Raw genomic sequence first — 26336 nt, forward strand, 5'->3', positions numbered from 1 at the left:
AAGTTACATTCAGAGGCAGAGGGTTGGAAATCTGGAGGAAGTTCATACCTATTTACTTCTCTACAGGAAACAGATTCATCTGCTAGAATTAAAGTGAGGGGTAGAGTAGTGTTCTGAGAAGTAAAGTGTGTATATGACACATTCTCAAGTGCTTGGGCAGGTCTCTGTGAAGCTGCTTAGTAAAAGCACTATACTTTGATTAAAGGATATAGGTAGAGCATAGCATGCCTCTATTTGAATACTTTTATGATAATTATAATTTGATTCTACAATGTCTATTAGAGGTTTTATATCCATAAAAACCTTTAAGACATGGTCTCTGACCTGAACAGTTCAGATACTACTTTATATTTTGAAACATAAAAATTTCCCCAAATCTAATATATTAGGTTAGAAATTGATGTATTTCATTTTCTTCCAGTCAGATTAACAAGAAAAAATTTCAAGGTAGATATACCTTCCGATATGAGATATTTAAGAGACATTTTAAAAGTTAGAGCAGCCATTAGAAATATTTTCAGAACTGGGATGCCTGGGTGGCTCAGTTGGTTAAGCCGCTGCCTTTGGCTCAGGTCATGATCCCAGCGTCCTGGGATCGAGTCCCACATCGGGCTCCTTGCTCGGCAGGGAGCCTGCTTCTCCCTCTGCCTGCCACTCTGCCTGCTTGTGTTCACTCTCGCTCCTCTCTCTCGCTCTCTGACAAATAAATAAATAAATAAATAAATCTTTAAAAAAAAAAAAAAAAAAAGAAATATTTTCAGAACTGCCACACTAGGAGGACTTAGAGCAACTCGCAAGGTAAATATCCCAATTGTTATCTACTCAAAAGTACTGGCAAAACCAATTATACTATAATCCCTAACACCCTAAATATGTTTCCACACAGAATTCAATTTTAAATACACATGTATAGTAAATATAAAAACATCACCAAATTGTAAAATTTCATTAAGAATGTATCATCTGCAATTATAGTGGGGCAATATAATACTTGCCCTTTGCATGACTCGGCTTCAAGGACCCCAAAATAAACACACTTATGATTTACATAAATTAAGTACACAAATGGGGCGCCTGGGTGGCTCAGTGGGTTAAAGCCTCTGCTTTCGGCTCAGGTCATGGTCCCAGGGTCCTGGGATCGAGCCCCGCATCGGGCTCTCTGCTCAGCAGGGAGCCTGCTTCCCTCTCTCTCTCTGCCTGCCTCTCTGCCTACTTGTGATCTCTGTCTGTCAAATAAATAAAATATTAAAAAAAAATTAAGTACACAAATAATATCCCTCTGTATAATGATTTCAAATAAGTTACAGCTAGCAATTTCGATCTTCTTCAAATGGAATTCTATCTAGACCCTGTTTTCACCTTCTATTTTCTTTCCACCAGTTGGCATAGGAATGAGGTTTGGAGAGCTCTGCATTCCAAATTTAGAAGGTAGTAATATAGTTAGGAAAGGCAAACCTATTAGAATCTTCTCAAGCAATGCAAGAATTGTGCATTTCCAAAAGGAAAAACCATGAGAATAAGAGAACTAGATTCACATACTTAAGAAATATGAACTTCCGCTTGATTTAAATGTACATACAACATGTCTATATAAAACCATTAGACTATTAAATGGAAAAGCTTATAACAGAAACTAAATTTATAGAATTGTTTTCATTTTGTTTTTGAAGACTTATTTGTTCATTTGTTTATTTATTTTAGAGAGAGCACAAGTACAAGCAGGGGTAGGGGACAGGGAGAGGGAAAGAAATCCTCAAGCAGACTCCCCACTGAGCTTCGACCCCCCCCCAATGCAGGGCTCCATCTCAGGACCCTGAGATCATGACCTAAGCTGAAAACAAGAGTTGGCCACTTAACCAACTGAGCCACCCAAGCACCCCCAATTTTTTTCATAATTTTAAAATGACATTTTTGCCTTTAAACATTATAAGGAGTAACAAGTATTATACCCAACTTTCAGAAGCTGAACCATTCCTGATATTTTAAACATTATTTATTCAAATAAAGTTTTTAAAAACTTGAACATGCTATATATAAATCATTATTTTTCTCAGGCAGTGTTTTCCAGCTCACATACCCATACTCAAGTATAAAAAAAAAATTTACAGTACTTGGCTAATTTCACCTATTTGCCCAAAGCTGGAACCATGTCTTGCTCTCTTCCTTCACAGCAGAATACTTTGCACTTAGTAAGGACACCCAAATATATACCAGGTAAAATAGTTTCCACATACATAGTTTATCACTGTTTTGCCTAACATAATAAAATTTCATTTAATTGTGGTATGAGTCTGTGATCCAGCTACGAAAAATACTGAAAGCACAGTAACCAGATTAAAAACCTAGTATTTTGGGGGCACCTGGGTGGCTCAGTGGGTTAAAGCCTCTGCCTTCGGCTCAGGTCTTGATCCCAGGGACCTGGGATCGAGCCCCGCATCGGTCTCTCTGCTCGGCGAGGAGCCTGCTTCCCTCTCTCTCTGCCTGCCTCTCTGCCTACTTGTGATCTGTCTGTAAAATAAATAAATAAAATCTTTAAAAAAAAAAAAAAAACCCTAGTATTTTTGAAGCCAATACTATTCTCACCTAACTTAAAACACTCCAGAGATACTTGTACTGTCTCCACTGAAACTGATTACAAGTTGGCCCAACACATGTTTTGTTGGGCGAATGTAGCGAAGCACAGCATCATAGCTATAGGCTATATAGCTCATAACCTGCAGTTTTCATTGTGATTTTATGTCACTTTACCCTACTTAATCTCAATATAAGTTGTCATAAATTACATATTTAAAGCCCTCTGAAGTATTAACTTAAATTTTTCTTTGGAAGAAATATCTTTAGAAAGTCAGGTTCAATTTTTAATACGTTATCACTCTATCTAACTTATTAACTATTTAAGACCGTACATTATATATCTAAGGTCGTATAGTTTACCAAACCTACAAGACTCATTGTATAATTAAACAGGTAACACAGACTCAAAATATAGACAAATAATATCTTTAGGGCTTTAAATAACCACTTTATAGGGTACGAAATATTTTCTAAGCAAGCTATTTTCTGCAAGGGTTTCAAAGTTTATTATTTCATTATTTAAAAAACTGTAAGGTATTTTAATTTATGAATAATATGCAACAAAAGTAGGGGGAAGCTGCTAACCTGGGAAAAGAGCAAAATTCAAAATTCAAAGTACTGAATGTGTATGACTTTCACACCATGGTAAAGTCAAGAAATCCTAAGTTGAACCACGGTAAATAGGGGATCATCTATAACTGGCTAGTCAAATGCAGCCAAGTTTTATAGTTTCTATCAAATTCTATAAAGGCAATGTTCTTGGTACGTCATATAATCAAATCTAATTTATAATAAATGGCTACAAAATTCTAAAGGGGGGAGGAAATGACTCATTCTTTTCATCTAATTATTTCAATATCAAATCTAAACAATGTTTTCCAATTAGAAAAGATGCTCTAGCATTAACAATATGCAAAATAAAACAATTTATCTGACCACCTCTGGCAATCTTTTATTTTCAATGAGACTAAGAATCAGCCTTTCACAATTTAGATCCTTACCTAAAAGATAACGTACAGCTCAAAGGAGCAACATACCTTATTATTCTTCTCTAAATCTCCACTTCTTTTAGGTGTAATCGTTTTATTAAAAAAAAAAAAAAAAAGGCAAAGCAGCAAAGAAAATGCAACATGAAAAGTGTATCTGGAAATCTAATTTTTAAAAGAAGAGATGTTAATCTCAGAAAGTAAAAAAGGAATGAGTGACAGACAGCAGAGAAATTGGGTTTTATTTGTTTGAAAAACCTACATTCATTTACTATGCACCTTAGTTTTATTTTTAAGTATCTCTAAAAACTAAAAAAATTTAAAAAAATTATTTCTATAAATCAAGCTCACTTCAATAGCAATAATATGTTCTATGCTCTTCACACTTCTGATTTCAAATTAGGCATTTAACATAAGAATTTTGTAACTGTACAGGAAGTTTATCTTCTCTAAGTTCAACGTTAAGGAAAAGTAGCTTAGACTGAAGAAATAAAAGGCACAAAAAGGAAGGGGAGGCGTCAGTGGTTTTAAAAACTGGCCAGGGATAATACACAGATATTACTTCACAACGCTGATCTTTTAACAGATGTTACGGTGTATTCTTAATCTTTCCCTCAAGCTACCACATCTTTCACTGATTTTATAACTGAACTCTGGTCTCTAACAACTTGAACATTTAAGTCAAAACAGATTTCTAAGTCTCCTAAATTCACTTAAATCAACCTCCTCCAAAATTTAGGGCCAAGCTTCCTCTACCTTACCTGACCACTAGCTTCCCTCCCACTCAGTCTTCCCCAGCAAGGAAAATTCTCACTCTCTCAGAAAATTAAAGAAATTGTTTGGGTCGAAGTAACAAAATATATTTAGAGTAAAACATATTGTCCTTGTCTTCTTTCAATTCAAAGACTACCTATTGGAGAAAGGTAACTCTCTAAAGTACTGACTTGGCCATAACTACTAAATACAAAGATAAATCAGTCTACTGACTTAACTGCCCTCAAACCACAAATACCATCCCTAAAAATACAGCATTTCCAATACTCGACCAGTTTTTTAAAATTCCCACTAAAGTCCTAAGAGCAGAGGCTCCAGGTCCCCAGCATAACAGTGTGCACCTAAGAATCCAGACACTATGTTGCCTTTGTGTAGTGACATATGGCCCTAGTATCAACTGAGGAGAGCAGCCTGATCTGCCAAATAGGTCAAGGTCTAATTTGACAAACATTTAGGTAAAATGTATAATACACATCTTCCAAATATCTATTCTAGCCTGGTCCTAATAAGGTCCAAAAGAACAGCTATTACAAAACTACAAAAGCAACACACTAATATTAAGTTGTTTCTCCCCAAATCACTTTTTTTCCTCCTCCAAATCATTCTTAATCCAACCAAAAGAATTGGACTGTATTTCCTTAGGTCAGCCACATAAGTGCTTTGGCTACCCTGAAAACTTACGCTGATTCAAAAATTTTGACTCCTAGGATGCCTGGGTGGCTCAGTCAGTTAAGTGCCTGCCTTTGGCTCAGGTCATGATCCCAAGGGCCCTGGGATGGAGCCCCACACTGAGCCCCACACTGGGCTCCCTGCTCAGCAGGGAGCCTGCTTCTCCCTCTGCCTCTGCCCCATCCCCCAACTGCTTGTTCTGTCTTTCCCTCTCTCAAATAAATAAAATAAAATCTAAGAAAAAACAAAAAAAGAAAAAAGAAAAAAAAAAAACCTCAACTCTAAATATATACCCTTATTCAACTTGTGTTGTGTTCAATGATACAAGACAAGTTATTTTTTAAGCAGCTGAATCCAGAACCAGTAAAGACATTTAAAATAATTGCTTTAGACTCACATTTGTATCATATAAAAAGGGTTACCGTAACAAAGCTTTCAGCAAGTTGGGGGGCAGGCAGGTAGGGACACCTTTAAAGAAGTAATAAAATTGACTGGCAGATTCCTCCATTTTAACAAAATAGTAGTAGTTTTTCTCAGAAGTAACTTCCAAGATAAACATACCACACTGGAAGTCTCAACTTCAGACATTAGAAAATTAGGACAGCTGTAAACCCAGAAATTTTACATGAACATTTCTCTTGGCAGCAACAATATAATCATATAGCAAGTTATTTTGTATCCTCTAATAGTTAAGGGGCAAGAATAACTCTGGAGCGATATTTTAAATACAGAGAACTTCAAAGTTCCTTAGAACACACTTAAATCTAAATATTGCCATCACATCTTTATCTCCAAACTCAAACATAAATGGAATGCAATGGAAACGACATTACTTATGCCTTTCAATTAACTACCACTAACACAATTCCAATCTACCATATCAGCACCTTTGGTGAACTACCATGGAAAGAATATAGAAAATTAATTTCAAAAGTCACCAGAATAAGTCACTGCAACACTCCAATGGAAAATAACTTGGAACCAAGTATTCCCTTCAATGGATATGAAACAGGTTTAGGAAACAGTATTTCAGCGTTCTGGAATCCACATTTCCCCTTTCCTACCTATAAATGCCTTCAGTGTTCAAGTATCAAATATTTAAAACATAAGCTCAACCAGAAAGTTCATTCAACAGCTGTTGCTATTTTAAGTTGCAAGAAAAAAAAAAAAGCTTTTAATATCTTACAATTAACAAATACTAATGTGCCCTGCTATACTAGTTACAGCAGCCTACCTCTGTAATTTGCACCTTATTTTATGGTACTCCATGACAGAACATCCAAAAAATTAAAATAGTATGATCTGAAGCTTCTTTTCAAGCATGTTTACAAGAAGAATTATCTCATAAAAACCATCCACTTTTATGTGACTCTAAAACTACATGCCCAGAAGCCAATGACTGGTTTATAAGCAAGATAATGACTAGTTCAATGGAAAAGGTATTATGACAATAAACGAAGACTGGCTCACCATGTTATGATCTGCCTGCCTAATATGTGTTTAGCTACTGTAGTCAGCAATGTCCAAATATAAATTTGAAACATTTAATGACCGGTTCTGTTCTAGATTTCAAGCTCATCTTACCTTTTTAAAACATAGTTTGAATCTAAGGCTCCCCACAAAATAAATAAATAAATAAATAAAATTCTTTTTTAGAAAATATATTCCCTACAGTAGAGAAAAAAATTCAGCAACAAATTGTTATTTAATTTTATGGTAAGTACAAAAAAACTGCACAGTGAAATGTGCAAAATCTCAAACACTTCAACACACTTCTAACACAAATTAAAATCAAATAAGTTTCAAAAGTAAAAGAAAAATAAGCCTCAAACAGGTTGAGCATTATATTTTATAAATATGAGCTGTCTACACTTTATGAATGGACCCCTAAATATACCAAGAAAACCCTAATTTAAAAATACTTTATCTGACTGGTTACATTTCATTTACTGTTAAGTGGCATAAAGGCATAAGGTAGCCAATAAAACTATAAAAACTATTTTTTAAAAGGTCAGTTTTAGGGGCGCCTGGGTGGCTCAGTGGGTTAAGCCTCTGCCTTCGGCTCAGGTCATGATCCCAGGGTCCTGGGATCGAGCCCCGCATCGGGCTCTCTGCTCAGCAGGGAGCCTGCTTCCCCCTTCTCTCTCCGTCTGCCTCTCTGCTTACTTGTGATCTCTGTCTGTCAAATAAATGAATAAAAAATCTTTTAAAAAAAATGCTCATTAAAAAAAAAAAGGTCAGTTTTATTTCGTTGACTAAGTTTACTAAGTTTAACATGACCTATCAAAACCTTATCATAGCTCACTGTATAAAATTAGCACTGCACTTGCAAACATAAGCAGAATCTAGACTTATCAAACATATGGTGAGGCTTGCCCAGCTTCTGAAAAATTAAATGAGAATGTAGGATTAAAATGTGTTAGCTAGGGAACAGACAAAGCCCACTGATCCTGCTCAAAAGTCTTCAACAAAAATCTGATCGAAAAGGGCACCTCTTAAAAATTTTAAGGCACCAAGATATTAAAACTTTGAAATAAACTTAAATGGTGTGAATATAAGTGATTCCACACCAGAAGCTACAGCCAACAAACAAAACCTAAAATTGGGGGGGGGGGGGCGGGGAGGGGGTAGTCAGCCAATCCCCAAACTACTACAAGGTACACATAAGCATAAGCACAGGCTGGTTGACAAGCTAACTTTCCCGGCCCGGGACCAAGGAGACATCAAAGTTGACAACAAAATCTACCATGAGCTTTCCCTATACGCCAGACGAGAATCTGAAAAACTTCACTGTTGCTAACAGAAGCGCCTTATAATTAGAAGCAGCGACCTGACAGGTGGAAAAATAAATTCTAACAGGGCAGCGAGAGGTTGTGAAAACACAGTCCAAGGACTGAACGTGTTAGGACTACTCTGTAACAGGTCCAAGGCAATTTACGCACACACCCTTTAGCGCAATTCCTCAAGCCTAGATAAGATTGGGAAACAGGCTTCGCGGAGAGCCACATACCATTTTAAAACAGCCGTCTCCCTCCCGACAGGAAAACAGACATTCCCAGCCGAAGTCTTTCCGAGAGTTCTCCACCATGGGACCCGGGCGGCCGCCACCGTAACGAGAGAAGCCGGCAACAGCCCTGCCGCGCGGCCGCCACGCCTTCCTCCGGCCGCGGCAGGGGACGCGGAGCGGCGGGTCACATTTCTCCTCCCGAACAATCACACGCACTCACGTCTCCAGAGTTGACACCCTCTAGACCGGCCGCTCGGCAACGCTGGTGACTGGGCCACAAAGCCAGGGACGCAGCCATCGGCTGGGGCGCTCAAGTTGCGTGCGTGCGTGCGCGTGTTTGTGTTTGTTCCCCTTAATGAAAGACAAGAGGTCTCCGTAGTGACGGCCTAACGTCGCGGTGGGGAAAGAGGCCCCCTGTGGGACTAAACAAAACTTCGGTTGCTGGGAAGAGCCGTTGCGCAACCCTGGCAGCGGAAGGCCAGGGCCGCCCAGCCCGGCCTGGCCTCAGCGCGGCTTCCCGGAGGCTGCGCCACCGCTCGCACCAACCACGCGCGGCCCCCGCGTCCGGCGGCCTGCGGGCTCCAAACGGCCCCCGGACTCGCCACCCAGCGGGGAGCCGCGGCGGAAAGGCGGAGCTCGGGAGCGCGGGGGCTCGGCCGCCGATGTTGGACGCGCGACGGGTGCGAGCCGCTCGGAAGGCGTTGGACTCCGCCGGAGTCGGACTGAGGGGCCCGGAGGCCCCGCGAATGAAGCTAGTCCCCCCACCCTGGGGTGGGGGCGCCCCTCGCCCTCCTCCCTTACCTTCCTAGAGGCCTGAGCTCTCCCCTCTTCGGGCGGCCGCAGCCCTGAGCATGTCCGGAGTGGGGTGCGGGGCCGTGCCGGGGACAGGGAGCCAGGCGCTTCAGCAGGCGGCACCACCCAGCCCGGGCTCAGCCCCTCTCCGCGGCCGCTGCCATCTTGTCCTGGCGGCTGAGAGGAAACGGCGAAACACCCTCCCCCGACTGCTGCTGCTGCTGCTGCTGCGGCTGCGGCTGCTGCTGCGGCTGCTCTGGCTGCTCTGGCTGCTGAGCGCCGGGCCCGTCTCCCTCATCTTCCTTCCCGGGGATTTGGGGTGGGGACGGCAGGGCTGGGGCGAGGGGTGGCGAGAGGCCGGCCGGCCGGCCTCCGACTGCTGGAGCCTACGGACGGCGCAGGGTGCGGGGCCCGCGGCGGCTGGGGCCCATTCCTGACGCCCCTGCCGCTAGAGGAGGAGAAGGAGACAGCCAAGAGAGGCAGCGACGCCGGAGCCCGCGGCTCGGTCTCCTCAGGCCGCCGCGCTGCCGGCAGTCGTCACGGAGGCAGCTGCCGCCGGCCGCCCCAGTCTCGGGCCCCTCCTCCGCACCCGCCGGCCCGGCCGCCGCCTCCGCAGCGCCACCGCCCGCCGGGCCGCGCTGCGCGCCGAGCCCGGGCGGCCCCGATCGCCTCGGGCCGCGGCGCCTCCGCGAAGCCCCTCCCAGGGGCCCGCCCGCAGCCGCGCCCTTGTAGCTCCGAGCCCGCCCGGCGGCCGGCTTGGACCCGACCCGGAGTTCCCTCCCGCCAGCCCGCCCGCAGCCGCAGCATCCGTCAGCGCCCCCTCTGCTGCTCTGAACCTCACTGTAGGCCCACTCCGACAAAAATACACATTTAAAAAAAGATCCTACCCCCCCCCAAAGAAAGGATTAAAATGAGGAAGCAGGATTTTACAGGCCTTTCGAGATGCCGTAATCACAATTTCCCCTTCCACCCCTTTAGGATCTGTTGGCGGCTTTTTTTTTTTTTTTTAAGGGTCCAAAAATAAGGAAAGGGGAAATGCTTGGTCAAGTGAACAGTCCCGGTCTAAAACAGGTCCTTCCCGCTCCCCCATCCCAAAGAGTCAAGAGTATTGTACAATTGGGTTAAAGAACGAGGGAAAGGCCTTCTTGCAAATTTTCCAAGAACATCTCTAAGGTCCCAAACCCTGTAATTGTGAAGTATACCCACCTCTGCGTTCATAACTCTCCATCAAGTTAGTTCCACTCCCAGAGACTAGTTACCTCTCTCCTGGAGACTAGGAAATCAACAGAATGGCCCATCTCAACGTAACCATAGAACTGTAGAATTTTAGAGATGAAAGAAACTTAGAGATCTTTGGTCCAAACTCTTAAGCTAGGGCAGGGCTTCAAAGAAGCTTATGTGACCTGCCCAAGATAATACAGCAAAGCCCTGGTCTGCACGCCCTGTCCCCTTCTTTTCCCTAAGAAACAAACTGACCTTCTAGTACCTACCATTCAGAGTTAATTTATTTTAATACTTATTGCCTTTTGTTCTTAATCAGTGTTTAATGGGGGTGGGGCTGAACACCTTTCTCTAAGGAAGGGTCCTTGCTTTGTTCCTTTCATAATCTTCACTGGGAGGTTTGACTCTACCCCATATGTATTTATCCTCTGACATTTTCTATTGCAGTAACTGGGGCAGGGCAAAGGGAGTGGCAAATTGCATATTTAATACACATTTATTCCCTGCTGCTTTTCAAATGGTGAGGAGTATTTTTGAGAATTCCTTTTAAAAAGAGAAGAGGATAATATGCCCTGAGGCAGTTGGAAGTATTTTCGAATGACAGTTGTTTTCAAGTTAGGGAGGCGAACCAGTTGAAAAGGCTTCCAGAATAGAAAAACAAAACAATGACTGTCTCTCAGAGAGATAGCAGCATGTTAGCCATTCCTTTTTACTTAGTATTTAGTTACTTTTGGTTTTTTAAAAAAGCAATAGTTAAAAGAACCAAAAAAGGATAAAAACACTATTCACAGGAGAAAGTTACAATAATAAAAAAAAATCTTAGTGAAATAAGGGAACTATTCCACTAGAACTTCAAATTTCCAGAATTTTTGTGAAATATTTCTCTGGATCACATCTAATAGGAGGCTTCAATTCTCCCTATTTTGTGGCATTACTACATTTATGGAAAAGCTGAAAAGGAGGATTTTTTTTTCCTTTTCTATCCCTGACGTTGGTATTCACTGCACTATAAGTTCCAGGAGGGGATTCTTTTTTTTTTTTTTTTTTAAACAATTGAATTGCCAGTGCTTACAGTGCCTGATTTATAGTTGTCTTTAGTGAATGCTGCTAAATAAGTCAATAAACACTATTCATTCAAGTCCTCCACCACTTTATACCCATTGTCTTTTAGCTTAATCTCTTTACTTGCAATCTCTTACCTCTCCAGTCCATTTGGAATGCCAACATCCAGATAGCTTTCAAAGCCCCTGACTTAGCCATTTTATGAAGTTTGTAAGAAAAAAAAGAAAATGGAAAACTTCCAGCATTCTTTTTTTTAATGCAGACTACTAAATTGTATATGAAAAAGTTAATTGTGTGTAAAAAGATGATAACTAAAAAACAATCTTTTCATTCAGAGGGCGCTGCCTCGGTGGCTCAGTGGGTTAAGCTTCTGCCTTAGGCTCAGGTCATGATCACAGAGTCCTGGGAGGGAGCCCAGCACAGGCACCAGGTGCCCTGCTCAGTGGGGAGTCTCATTTTCCCCCTCCCTCTCCCTCTGCCAGTCCCCGCTCCGGTACTCGTGCTCCCATTCTCTGTCTCAAATAAATAAAATCTTTTTAAAAAGAATCTTTCCATTCAGAATTGCTACTTAAAATCTGAGTACCAGACATCGGGCTATACTCCGAGGACACAAGAAAGAGACACCCTGTGAGTTTACACTCTCTCTAGAAAGTTGGTTATTATACAAATAACTAATTATTATATTAATAAGCATTATTTTAAAAAAAGAGCATAGCCTGCAATGAGAGGGTAGACCCTAATCAAGTGAGAAGGTGGGGAAGCCATAAAAAACCTCATTCATTTCTCACTCTCCAGGCCTCAACTAAGGGCTTACATCCTCAGAAAGAACCTCCTGACTTCTCTAAGCCACGCCCCCACACATCCTTCATGGGTAGCATTTTTCCCCGTTTCCATGTCCTCAGTTGTTCATTCTCTATTTGTTTGATTGAAGCCTTCTTCTCCCATCAACCTGAAAGCTCTGCAAAAGTAGCATATCATTTGTACACCATTGTACACCCCAACTCCAAGACAGTGGTGAGGAGCAGCTGATCCACAGGACCAGCTACACTTGGGGCCCAGTGAAAAATGGAAAAGTGGGGTGCCTTGTTCCAAATCATGAAGGATTTCAAGAGGGTAACAGTAGAGGATTGAACCCATCAAGGGGGCCCTTAAAGCACAAGACTAGGTGCAACTACACACGTTGAATGAGTGAATGAAAGTTGAGATCTGAAAGATATGTGGAAAGTAGCCTAGACAGAGAACACTTCCAATAAAAGGAAAGACATACACAAAAGCCATGTAGAAAAAGGCAATAGAGAGTAGAAACCAAAAGCTGTTTTTCAGTCAGAGTGAGAGGATAAATCCAAGCAGATGAAGGTAGAGGAAAAAACAAAGGCCAGGTTGGGATTTACGACCTTCTTCTACCTGCAAAGGAAGCTACTGAAGAATTTAAGGAGGGACACGACATGATCAAAAAAGCCATTGGCTTTGGGTATGGGAGCTGTTTTTCTTCTTTGCACTTTTCTGTATTGTTTAAGTGTTCCTTCCAATAATTTCCAACTTCATTCAGAATAAAAAGAAAAACCTGACAACAGACCTAAAATGGTCTATGAGATCTTACATAGAACTGGTCCACAAGGAACACGCCTCCTAGTTTTTGAGACCTTGCTCTACACTCTTCCTCAAAGACTTTAGTCAGCCACTCTTCCTCCTCAAGTCCTTACCCAAATATTACCTTCTCAATGACAACTTCCTCAATGATAGCTACCTATACATACACATAAAAGCCCTGAGATTTGTTTTGTTTTGTTTATTTATCTATTAGTAATCTCTACATCCCACATGGGGCTCAAATTCATGACCCCAAGATCAAGAGTCACATGCTTTTCTGACTGAGCCAGCCAGGTGCCCGAAACTCCCTGTTTTTAGGTACTCTGGTATAGATTTTTTGGTCGCTTCCTCACCACCTCCCCGCAAAGGTATGGCAGCACATCTTTTAGTCTGTTTTGTTAGCTGCTCTATCCCCAGAGGGTAGATTACGGCCTGGCATACAAAGGAACTCAATAAATCCCTTGAAAAACTCCAGGGTTAGGAGTGTGGATCCCCCCCCCCCACACACACACACACTCCCTGCAGTTAAAAATCTGCATGTAACTTTTAACCCCCCAAAACTTAACTACTGGTAGCCTACTGTTGACCAGAAGCCTTACTGATAACATACTCAATGAACACACATTTTGTATGTTATACATATCACATAGTGTAGTCTTAAAAGAAAGTAAGCTAGAAAAAAGAAAATGGTAAGAAAATCACAGGGCCACCTGACTGGCTCAGTTGGTGGAGCATATGACTCCTGATCTCAGGGTCATGAGTTTGAGCCCCAGTTGGGTGTAGAGATTACTTCTTTAAAAATAATTTTTTTAAAAGATTTTATTTATTTGAGAGAGAGAAAGAGTGAGAGAGCGTGAGCAGGAGGGAGGGGCAGAGGGAGAGGCAGACCCCGACTGAGCAGGGAGCCTGATGTGGGACTTGATCCCAGAACTCTGGGATCATGACCTGAGCCGAAGGCAGACGCTTACCCAAATGAGCCACCCACGAGCCCCAAAAATTAATTTGAAAAAACAGACAATCACAAAAAAAGCAATACATTAAACAGTACTGTACTGTATTTATTGAGAAAAATCCACATACAAGTGCACCGTGCAGTTGAAACCCATGTTGTTCAGGAATCAACTTGTATTTGTAAAATGAAAGAATAAATTTTCTGTGTGAGCAGTGTGAAACTCTCCATAAACTCATATGGCAGTCACAATTGCTTGAAGTCACCCAGACATAAAATCTAAGACCCCCCCCCCTCTTAGGTCTTTCCCCAAACCCCAAACCCAAAAGTTACTCCTTCCAAAGGAGGCCAGTTCTCCTTGCACTTACCTTGTGGTCATCACTACCCTTGTTCCTCACTGTACCACATCTAGGGGTCAAGAGAGAGAAATGGCCCTTCCACAACCTTACCAGATGATGCTGACTGACACTTCTCCAAAGAAAAACCTCGGAATTTGTCATAGAGCCTGGGGCATGGATGCATACTCTCCTTCCTCAAGTTAGGGATTTATTGTTGTTTTCCTCCAGATCCTAGATATACTTTCCTGCCATTGAAGGTTTGGGAGGTGTGAGGAGGACTTAGTCAGCCAAAAAGAGCTCCCTAACTACAAGTCTGAGGCAGGAGAGGTCCAGTAGGGGCCTTCTGCTGTGTAGTCTCTCCCAAAGGTCCTGGCCTTCTTATGCAAATAATGCACCTCCTGCTGGAGATCAGTTTTGTATACCTGGGCCTCAGGGAGGGGCAGCTGGAATGGAAAAAAACGTTCAGGAGTGTCTCCTACTACATCTGCATAGCTGAGAGGCCCGCTCAAGGAGCCCAAAGATCTATTTCTCTTCCTTATGAAAAAGAAACTCTTCCCACTAAATTCGAACAGATAGGGGACACGGTTGGCTCAGTCACTTAAGTGGCTGACTTCCTCTCAGGTCCTGATCTCAGAGTCCTGAGTTGGGCTCCCTGCTGAGCTGGAAGTCTGCTTGTCCTTCTCTCTCTCTCTCTCTCTCTCTCTCTCTCTCCAATAAATAAATAAAATCTTTTTAAAAAATAAAAGAATAGGGGCGCCTGGGTGGCTCAGTGTGTTAAAGCCTCTGCCTTCGGCTCAAGTCATGATTCCAGGGTCCTGGGATAGAGCCCCGCATCGGGCTCTCTGCTCAGCAGGGAGCCTGCTTCCTCCTCTCTCTCTCTCTCTCTCTGTCTGCCTGCCTCTCTGCCTACTTGTGATCTCTATCAAATAAATAAATAAAATCTTTAAAAAATAAAAAATAAAAGAACAGGGGCACCTGGTGGCTCAGTCAGTTAAACTTCCAAGTCTTGATTTTGGGTCAGGTGGTGATCTCACGGTCCTGGGTCCCGGGATCAAGCCCCAGGTTGGGCTAGTGTGCTCATGGAGGAGTCGGCGTGAGGATTCTCTCGGTCTTCCTCTGCCCTGCCTCCTGCTCATGCTCTCTCTTTCTCGCTCTCTTTCTCTCTCTCTCTCAAATAAATAAATAAATCTTGAAAGACACAGTTTTAAAAATAAATAAATAAATAAATAATAAGTTCACACAGATAAATAGAATCTCATCTTAATCTGGAAGTTCACAAATCTTGTCTGAATCTGAGTTTAGCATTACAGTCAGCAAAAAGTTAAAATCTCATATAGTAAAATTCATCCTTGAAAATTATCCACACTGCTTGTAAAGTACAGTGTGCGTTGCTTTGTGCCTGTAACCTTGAACAAATAATATGTCCATCTCAGCAGCCTGCTCCTGGGAGCTAGTCACGAAGTCCATTTTTCCCATGTTCCACTTCTTAGAGCCCGTCAGACATTTTATGAAGATTATAACTTGTTGCCTTTTCCAGTTTCATCCTCTTCTTAAGATGGCATCCAGCAATCACTCCCTTTGTTAAAGTTTTTCCAAAGCTATCAGTTAAATCTTTAATTTCTTCCTCCACGATGGTAAAAATACTGACATACTCACTCTAAATGATGTTTCCGTGGTTGAAGAATCCTTCTAATCCTTGACACATTATTTCCATAGGCTTTGCCAAAACCTAAGGCTCTCTTTCAGGTCTGATTGAGTCCATTGCCCACAGGAACTAGCTCATGGAGTGAAAAGGCCTGCCAGCACCCACACTGTTTATCTTGTTCTGTCTCTCCACAGCTTCTGAATTTCATTCTTGGAAGTTCAGTGTACTTATAATGCAATATATTGGACTAACATAGGTTTTATATTAAGAAAAAAGATATTTAAACCAAGGAAATGCAAAACAGGCAGGTAAAATAAATCATACACCTTGTTTTCTTCTTTTTTTCCTTAACGGAAGTGTAGTTGATGGACAGTAATTAGTTTCAGGTGTACCACATAATGATTCAACATTTCTGTACATTGTTAAGTGATAAATCTAGCTACCACCTGTCACCATATAAAGCTCTTACACCGTTATTAACCATATTCCCTGGGCTGCGCATTGTGTCCCGGTGTCTTAGTCCATCTATCCTGTTTTGATCTTTACGGTTCCCTGCTCACAAACCTTCAGACTGTTTCAGCTACTAAAAATGTTCATATTTTTTAGTTTGGCTACTGAGGCACATTATAGTTGGGCTCCATAAAACCCTTTTAGCCATGTTCCTATAGATTCTATGACCCCACCAAAGTGTGCTTTTCTCTCTTGCCAATAATAAACCTTTGACTTCTCCATGCTTGTGACATTTCTGTCATCAATAGGGTCTTCTCTCTTTAAGATCCCACCTGTCCTTCAAAGTAAGACAAATGTTCCTTCCTCCAAAAAGCCTTGAGTGAACACACCATTCCTAAGTGATATTCATGCATCCTACAAATACCTTTTCAGACCTACCATAGACCGCACACTGTTCTGAATGTTTTTATTTAATAACTCAAGGATAACTGTTACTATTCTCATTTTTAGGTAAAGGAACCAAAGCACAGAGACTAAGAAACTTGTCCAAGGCTACACAGTAAATAATGGAGCTGGATTGGTGCCCCAGCTGTGTGACCTTAAGCATCTACCCCAAATCAAAGATTTCAATGAAATGCATTCTTGAAAATATTTTTTACTTTTTTTTTTTACCATTTTTTCAATTATTATTAACATATAATGTATTATTTTTTTCAGGGGTACAGGTCTGTGAATCATCAGTCTTATACAATACACAGTGCTCACCACAGCACATACCTTCCCCAGCATCATCACTCAGCCACCCCATCCCTCCCACCCCCTTCCATTCCAGCAATCCTCATTTTGTTTCCTGAGATTAAGAGTTGCTCATGGTTTGTCTCCCTCTCTGGTTTCCTCTTGTTTTATTCTTTCCTCTCTTCTTCTGTGACCCTTTCCCTTGTTTCTCAAATTCCACCTATCAGTAAGATCATATGACAGTTATCTTTCTCTGATTCACTTATTTCACTCAGTTCCATCTAACACCCTCTAGTTCCATCCATGTTATTGCAAATGGCAAGATTTCATTTTTTGATGGCTGTATAATATTTCATTGTGTGTGTGTGTGTGTGTGTGTGTATACATATATATATGTGTATATATATATATATACCACATCTTCTTTATCCATTCATCTGTTGATGGGCATTTGGGCTCTTTCCATAGTTTGGCTATTGTGGACGTTGCTGCTATAAACATTGGGGTGCACGTGCCCCCTCGGATCACTATATTGGTATCTTTGGGGTAAATATCCAGTAGTGCGATTGCTAGGTCATAGGATAGCTCTATTTTCAACTTTTTGAGGAACTTCCATACTGTTTGAAAATGTTTTTATAAAACATGTAGTTATAAAGGCGATTATAATCGCCCTTGGGAAGAGTTTAAATTAAAGACTATGTTCTTATGCTCCTGGATGGCTCAGTCAATAGGGCATGCTACTCTTCATCTTGAGATATCGAGTTCAAGCCCCATATTGTTCGAGAAACCTACTTTAAAAAGAAAAATTGTATTCCTGACAGGTCTTAGCATCGAGTCATGGATATAACAAACATTAAGCTCCAAAAGGGAAGTAGAAATTTACAATCCTCTAAAATGGTACGTGGAGAAGAGTCATCCAAGCTTGTCAGGTCCCACCTCCTTTTACAGATGAGGGAACCAAGATTCCGGTTAAGTGAGAACAGAGACTCGAGCAGCTTCCATTCCTTACCCAAGACCATACATACCCAGTCCTCTTGCTTCAGTCATCCCATCTGATTCACCAAATTGACTGTCCCAAAATAGCAACTCCCTGATCTGTTCCCAAATTCCTTCCTTCCTCCCTTAATACCTGAACTAGGGAAATAGCCAGTCCCTCCATACTCAATAATGACTGCCTGACTCCTGGTAATAAATGGCTCTCCCTATTTTCTGAGGTCATGTGCCATTGTGGAACATATGAGGATGTATGCAAGGATCATCCAGAAGAAGCTGTGTGCACCTAACCGAAGTGGGGTGTTCAGTCATGAAGAGCCACATAACAACTATGACAAGTTACAACTACAGTAAAAACTCTGCCAGCTAACACAGAGTCCTCTGGGTTAGTGAAATTTCAGGCATTTAAGGAGAGATCCTTTAGATGAGGGTCTGTTCTCACTTCACATTACAACCCACTCTGTGTCTGTGTCAATCCAGCTATTCTGGGTAACAGAAAATAGGGAGCTGCTTCCAGGTCCCTAGTCGGGGGATGTGAGGGGACAACCTGAGAATAGCCATGTGCATAAGACTTTCAGAACAGACAACAGAGATGGGCTGGGTAAATTTGTGACGTTTGGATTGGTACTCTTCCTTTCTCTTCCTTGGTGCTTTTTTCCTATCTACTTGTCATGCCCCTTATACAACATTCCCCCTACATTCCTGGTTTTCTCCCTCTGCTGATCAAAAACACTCCCTTCAGACTGCTTCAGATGATGCTCTGGTAGCCAAAAGTGTCCCCCTGTGACATTCCTATTCCCACTTAGTATTCAAATATCCTTAACATCAAAATTACTTCCATCTTTGATCAGTCCCCAAGAAAACTCAAGTTTAATCTTAGAGAAAGTATAGTAATCCGCCATAATCCATGATCTTGCTTTCCCTGGTTTCTGTTACCCACAGTTAACCACAAGGCAGAAGCAGATGATCTTTCTTCTGACGTATCGTCACGTTAGTGAGAGCTTGATGCTGCGTCATGGTTATGTCACACTTATATCAGTCACCTGACCTCATTCATCAAGGAAGCATTTTATCATCTCACATCATCATGGGAAGAAGAATGGTGAGCACAGTACAATAAAATATTTTAAGAGAAAGACCACCTTCACATAACTTTTATTACAGTGTATTGTTATAACTGTTCTATTTTATTGTTAGTTATTGTCATTAATCTTTGTACTGTGCTTAATTTATAAATTAAACTTTATCATAGCTCTGTGTGTGTACAGGGAAAAACACAATGCATATAAGGTTCAGTGCTATCTGTGATTTCAGGCATCCATTGGGGGTCTTGGAACATATCCCCCACCAGTAAGGGAGGACTACTGTATGCTGCTTAAAACACACTTTTTAATTTTATGTTTGAAAATAGCCAAAGCAGGGGTGCCTGGGTGGCTCAGTGGGTTAAGCATCTGCCTTGAGCTCAGGTCATGATCTCAGGGTCCTGGGATCAAGCCCCATATCAGGCTCTCTGCTCAGCGGGGAGCCTGCTTCCCCCTTCTCTCTCTGCCTGCTGCTCTGCCTACTTGTGATCTTTCTCTCTGTCAAATAAATAAATAAATAAAATCTTTTTAAAAATAAAAATAGCCAAAGCAGCCAATAACCCAACGAAGACTGTGTTGGGAAAGCACTTTTCATTTACTTCCATCTATCAGAAAATTGTCCTAATATATTAATTTTGTTAAGGCAGCACACTTTTCTGCCATATGTTTGAAAAATGTCATAATAAAAATACAAATCTGTGATGTCTGCAGTGTGAATCGTACCTTCCCATCCCCCCACTCATCACAGCACCCCCCCACCCCCTGCTGTTACAGCCTTCCTTCTTTGTCGTTTGACCCTCTCAGGAAGTGGAGGAAGGAGAATAGACAAGGAGGAATCAGGAGACTCTTCATTCAATGTGTGACTTTAAACACATTTCTTACCTTCCTCAATCTTTTTCCTTATCTTCAAATTCCGTGAACGCCTACCTTGTAAAGAAGCTAAAGATTAAATGAGATCACTTATGCTAACCTGATGTATAGTAGGCTCAAGGAAAATGTTAGGTGAATCAAAATTTTTAAGAATGTCTAATTAGTAGAATTTCAGGCTAATTGGAGAAGATACTCATATTGTCCCCTTTGGGGGGTCTATCTCCCCTTTGAGATCAGCCCCAGAGGTCAGAGAGAGAAAGGGAAGATTTGAGCTACAAAAAGAAACATTTGGTTTTCCTAATGATTTTCCTTCTCTGCTTTTCTTCTTCCTCTTCTGTTCCCCTGAAAGGAGGAATCAGTCACTCTCCAGCTTAAACCTCCCTTCTTACCTTTACCACACCCAACGGTGTGTCTAGACCACCCTTTTCAGTTTTTGTCCCACTTTGAAAAGGACAATTTTCCTTGAGAGAAAAGAATTCATTGTTTTTCCTCAATTCCAAAGTCTATCCTGTGGCTATGCCCCAACCAGAAAATTTAGAGTCCCAACTGTCTGGATTCCACTCGGTTAATAACCAATTATCTACTGAAATTTCTGCTCAAGCTAAGTTCACATTTCCTCTATCCCCAACTGATCTCCCAAATGCCTGATTTGCCGTCATTAAATATAAGTATAGTTATCTGTGTCACCTGCTTACTACCCATTTGTCTAAATTACTATGAAGCACAATGATTATGTATGTTGTTAGATATCCATGAGATTAATGCCATGGTGCCTCTTGTTTATTTCTTAAAACACTGAACTCTATTCAAGCATGGTCAGTCTTCACTGTTTGTTTTTCGTATAGCACAGAAACCTGCTCCCTCCTTTGAAATAATAGAAGAAACATTATTCATAAAACTGCTATAGAGATTACTGCAGCAATAGATTTTCTTTTCTAGTAGGGTTAAAACATATTTGCAGAAAAAATGTAAAAGGAAAAAAGAATGATGGGGGTATCATAAAGGGCCTAAGAGACGATAGGGGAAGCAATCAACTATGAAAGCAAGATAAAAACGACATGTAGGGGCGCCTGGGTGGCTCAGTGGGTTAAAGCCTCTGCCTTCAGCTCGGGTCGTGGTCCCGGGGTCCTGGGATCGAGCCCCGCATCGGCCTCTCTGCTCTGCAGGGAGCCTGCTACCTCCTCTCTCTCTCTCTGCCTGCCTGTCTGCCTACTTGTGATCTCTGTCTGTCAAATAAATGGATAAAATCTTTAAAAAAACAAAAACAAAAACAAAAAAAACCGACATGTATTCCTGTGCACAGGACAATTAGTTCACACTGCAGTAAAATGAAATGAAAAGTGCAACAAAATCTAAGCAAACACTTTCTTTAATCAACACCCTAAGGATTACAGTGTAAAGGTCATTTTCGATCTGTAGGCAGACTACAGACTTCCATTTAAAATAGGGAAGACTCTACGGTGAGTGCTGTGAAGTGTGTAAACCTGGCGATTCACAGACCTGTACCCCTGGGGTTAATAATACATTATATGTTAATAAAAAATTTTTTTTAAATTATTAAATAAACAAATAAATAAAATAAAATAAGGAAGACTATCCATTCAGTCTTTGCATGACAAGCAGTAGAATATTTTAAAACTGTGTAAAGGTAAGTCTAATATCTTTACATGTAGCTTATTTTATTTAAAATATGAATTTTATGGGGTGCCTGGGTGGCTCAGTGGGTTAAGCCTCTGCCGTTAGCTCAGGTCATGATCCCAGGGTCCTGGGATCGAGCCCCGCATCGGGCTCTCTGCTCAGCAAAGAGCCTGCTTCCCCCTCTCTCTCTGTCTGCTTCTCTGCCTACTTGTGATCCCTCTCTCCCTGTCAAATAAATAAATAAAATCTTTTTAAAAAAATATGAATTTTACAATGAACTTATATAATGGTATATTAATGTAGTTATTATATAATTGATATAATAGGAAAATAGTACTTCTTACTTACACCATCTAGATACAGGGGAAAAAAATGATTCCATTGCTTGGCAATTATGGATTAAGTTCTGAGGCTGAAGATATACTTATCTAAATACTTGAAAAAACAAAATGAATTTGTTTTGTAAGATCTGCGAAAGGATAAATACACTCATGACTATCACTGTGTTTGTAAATTTATTTTTTCTTGCCCCAGGAACATATAAAATAAAATGTGAGCCTCACTGTTTTAGTCTTTCCATAACTGTGTACTTCTATTACTGAAAAAAAAAAAAAAAGAGAGAGATAGACCATGGACTACTCTGGAATCATTGGCAGAAATTTAAAATCTGTAGTACATGTTTATGAGTGTATTAACTTGCATAGCTGTGGTATTATCTTCAATTAACTTAGAGATTTCTGTAATACCTTGTGCTAACTTTGAGGAGTTGGGATCATAAATTGGAGAACATAAAGGAACATAAAGAATATTTGAGAACATAAAGAATATTTGAGATATTCTGGGTCAGATCTGTTGTATCAGATCATCTTTCACCTAGACTGTGATTTTTTCACATTTCTGTGCCTCGGTTTCCTCATCTATAAGATGCAGGGAATAGAATAATTCATACCTCATAAGGTTGTTCTGAGGATTAAGTGAGTTAAGAGCTGTCAAATGTTGTGACCAGTTCCTGGCACAGAAAAATGAATTAATAAATGTTAACCACCATCAGCATCAGTCTCATTGGCTCTGTTTTGTCCCCCAGAGTCCATTCTCCACACAGCAGCTGGAGTGATGGTTTAAAGATATAACCCAATTGATACTACCCTCTGTTTGTTCTGAGAATACGTCCACAAATTCTGTAATACCCCTCACATGAAGGCAGATGAGTAGCCAGGAACAGCTTGAAGCCTTCCAGCCTGAGCCCTCCCAAAGCTAACCGTTGAAATGCAGAGAACACTAGGGCTTCCTTCTGTGGACCACGAGGCCAGGCGTACCTCTCTGACTTCATCCCTTGAATTACTGCATCCTAGTCACACTGGCCTTTGGCTAGCATTTATCATGCTCTAAAATAATCTTGTTCACTTGCTCACATGCTTGTTGATTTTGTCTCTTCCTTTTAGACTATAAGCTCCACGGAAGCAGTAGCCTCTAATAAAACTTTGTTGCATGAATGAAAAGAGTGTCTTCCTTGAAGACTCTGGCAATAAAATTGCAGCCTGACATACTCAACTATAACTCTTACAGGGGGGTTGGGTAAGTAGCTGTGGTATAATCATATAATGGAATACATTGCAGGATTAAAAAGCATAAAATCTAAAAAAAAAATAAAATAAAATATTTCTTTTAATTCCAATATGGTTAACACACTATTATATTAGTTTCAAGCACACAATATAGTGATTCGACAATTCTATATATTACTCCTTACTCATCATTATAAGCGTACTTTTCAATCCCCTTCACCTATTTCACCCAAAATCTATTTTTATTTACAGGAAAAGATATCAAAGACATATTTTAAAAAATGTTAATATGATCTATTTCCGTAGAATACAAATATATAAATGTTTATATATGCTCAAATATACATACGTACCTAGTTATAATATATATATACCCACACACATAATTGTTAATAGTAACTATTACCGAGAAGTAAGATTATAGTAAACTTAAACTTTCTTTTGTTTGGATTCATAAAAATAAACATGCTTTACTCACATAATCAGTAAAATATATGAACAAGCAGGAGAAAAAATATCCTCATGGTAAATCTTCAAATAAAGTTAATGATTATCCACTGACAAAATTTCATTTAAAGATGTTGTTAAGCAAAAAAGTTAATCTTACCAGGAACAGTTGTAGATGTTTCCCATACATTCTCTCTAAAAACAACAACCCCAAAAGACCTGATTAACCACTTACCACAGATTTTAGAAAGGAAACTCCCACATGGAATAGAATTTTGAGCTAGATATATAAAATTATTTTTAGTACATTTATATAAATGATGATAGGAAACTATTAGTTATCTAGAAGATTATACTAATGTGTAACTCATTTTAAAAGACCATTTTAGGAAATACCAGGCTCCAATAAAAATATACTCATTAGTGAATCTTAACTCAAGGATTTAAAGATTAGAAAAACACTTATTAAGGGAAATAATTGATGAAATGTGTATTTAGTCTCTCTGTGGGCCAAAAATGTTCAAAAAATGAATTGATGTTCATACTGATTTTCTAAAATCTTCTACCACATTGCTAATACACATTCACACTCAGACACACATAGACATCCATGCATATGCTCACACATTCAACCTGTTAACTCCCCTATTACAATAGTACTTATCTGGAGCTCATATAATCTCAAATTATGTGGGCATGAATCTAAGCAAATTAGGAAGTGTTGCTTTTCCTGTATTGGCAAAACAAACCCAACATTTTAAAAATGCAGCTTAACACTGTTTCAACTTCTGAAGTGAGGGAGAAGATGACAAGCTTAACGAAATCCTGGACTAGCTATTTATAAGTTCCAAAGATATCACAGTTGTGCTTCTCTTTAAAACAAGCCTTTTCTGAAGAAGAATTGTGACTAATTAAGTATGAGTACATGAGCATATGCAGGCAATTTGACAAAAGTCCCCAAAATTAGAGAAGAGTCCAGAAAATCTCTTGGGGTTTCTGTTCCCTGCAAGGAGATAAACATCTTTCTAAAGGTTAGTGTTCGTTAGAGCGTTTGCCAAAACTGGCATCGTAGGAAGATGGCACCATTTCATATGTTATTCCTTCTTGTCAAAATGAAAAATATTCTGAAAAGTAAAGAAAATCAGTTCATGAACACTGAATATAGAAGGGTTTAAAAAATGTTTTTGGAGAAGGGGGGTGGCGCCTGGATGGTTCAGTCCTTTAAGCGTCCAACTCTTGTTTTTAGCTCAGGTCATGATCTCAGGATTGTGAATTCGAGCCCCACCTTGGGCTCCATGCTGGGCGTGGAGCCTGCTTAAGATTCTCTCCCTCCCTCACCCTCTGCTCCTCCCCCCATAAAAAAATTTAATCCTGAGTCACAGGATCAAAAATAAATGAACTCGAAATACTAAAAATAAACATAAACGAACTCCTTGGATATTATTTCATTCGATGCAACAAAAGTAGTTGCATATAAAAGTTTGCTTTAAGGGACGCCTGAGTCGCTCAGTTGGTTAAGCCACTGCCTTTGGCTCAGGTCATGATCCCAGAGTCCTGGGATCGAGTCCCACATTGGGCTCCTTGCTCAGTGGGGAGCCTGCTTCTCTCTCTGCCTCTGCCTGCCACTCTGCCTGCTTGTGCTAGCTCTCTCTCTCTCTCTCTCCCCGGACAAATAAATAAATAAATAAAATCTTAAAAAAAAAGTTTACTCTAAGATTTTGCAGATCACAACTGCTGAATGCCAACAAAAGTATCTACGGCTCAGTAGGATTTAACTTCTTATCAGATGTTACAGAATAGTTCTATTTGCTCCTGAAATACTCTGTTGTATTACAGCTTTGCATCTGTCCCTAGGCATTATGTTACAAAAGCCCAACTTTGCTTATGTTTCACTTTCTTAATATGTTTTCAAGTTCTTAATGTAACAGGCTGTTAAGACTGGCATTCAGGGGGCGCCTGGGTGGCTCAGTTGTTAAGCGTCTGGCTTCAGCTCAGGTCATGATCTCAGGGTCCTGGGGTCAAGCCCTGCATCGGGCTCGTGCTCCACGGGGGGCCTGCTTCTCCCTCTCCCACTCCTTCTGCTATGTTCCTTCTCTAGCTGTGTCTCTGTCAAATAAATAAAAATCTTAAAAAAAAAAAAAAAGACTGGCATTTAGGAAAATGACAAAGTGTCAAGTAGAAAAGAAGTTTGTTTCTATGATGGACAAATAGTAAAAGAATTATTTATTTCATAGGCTCATTACTATAACAAATGTAATATGTCCTTACATACAATAATTCAGTCTACTATAAAGGAAAATATCCTATTAAATAAAGAAACTTCAACTGATAATTGAAACTCCACAATCCTTCTTTCCCTTATGTTATATACATTCATAAGAAATTGAAAACTTAATATTGAAAAATTCTAATGCACTTTTAACACGAACTTTTTAAAAATTAGGGACTAATACATAAAAATCTAACTTCTTTACATGAATATACAGCTCCTATAAATCATTAAGAAAAAGACCAACTTGATACAAAAGAAGAAGACAAAGGCATTTATCCCACAGATATGCTCATACATTTGTGAAATTTTATATATATCTCTATCTATCTATCTATCTATATTCTTTGCACCACTGTTTATAATAGCAAAAGATTAGGAACAGCCCAAATGTCCATCAATAGGAACTCAGGTGAATTATGGTATATCCATACAGTGGAATACCGTGCAGCCATTAAAAGAAAAATACAGTAGATTTCTATGTGCTAATATAGAACAACCACTAAGCTGTATTGTGATAAAAGCAAGGTCTAAAATCAAGTGAAAAACATGCTCCCGTTAGTGTGGCAGATAAAGATTTATGGATAAATGCATATATGCAAATATACAGAAAATCTCTGAAAAAATAAACAAGAAACTAATACCTGTGCCTTCTCCAGAAAATGACCTGGGTAAGTCGG

At 40.3% G+C, this 26336-nt stretch overlaps 1 protein-coding gene across 3 annotated transcripts in view; it reads right to left on the minus strand.

Moving 5' to 3' along the window:
- The window catches only part of HIPK3 (homeodomain interacting protein kinase 3), a 92107-nt gene extending 82718 nt beyond the window's left edge, over positions 1–9389 (minus strand). For all 3 annotated transcript variants that reach the window (XM_080815787.1, XM_080815788.1, XM_080815786.1), the window contains exon 1: positions 8812–9389. The gene's annotated coding sequence lies outside the window, so the exon portion shown is untranslated. The remainder of the gene's footprint in view (positions 1–8811) is intronic.
- Positions 9390–26336: the final 16947 nt, after the last annotated feature.

The sequence above is a fragment of the Martes martes genome (genome assembly GCF_963455335.1).
Source record: "Martes martes genome assembly, chromosome: 10".
Lineage (NCBI taxonomy): Eukaryota > Metazoa > Chordata > Mammalia > Carnivora > Mustelidae > Martes > Martes martes.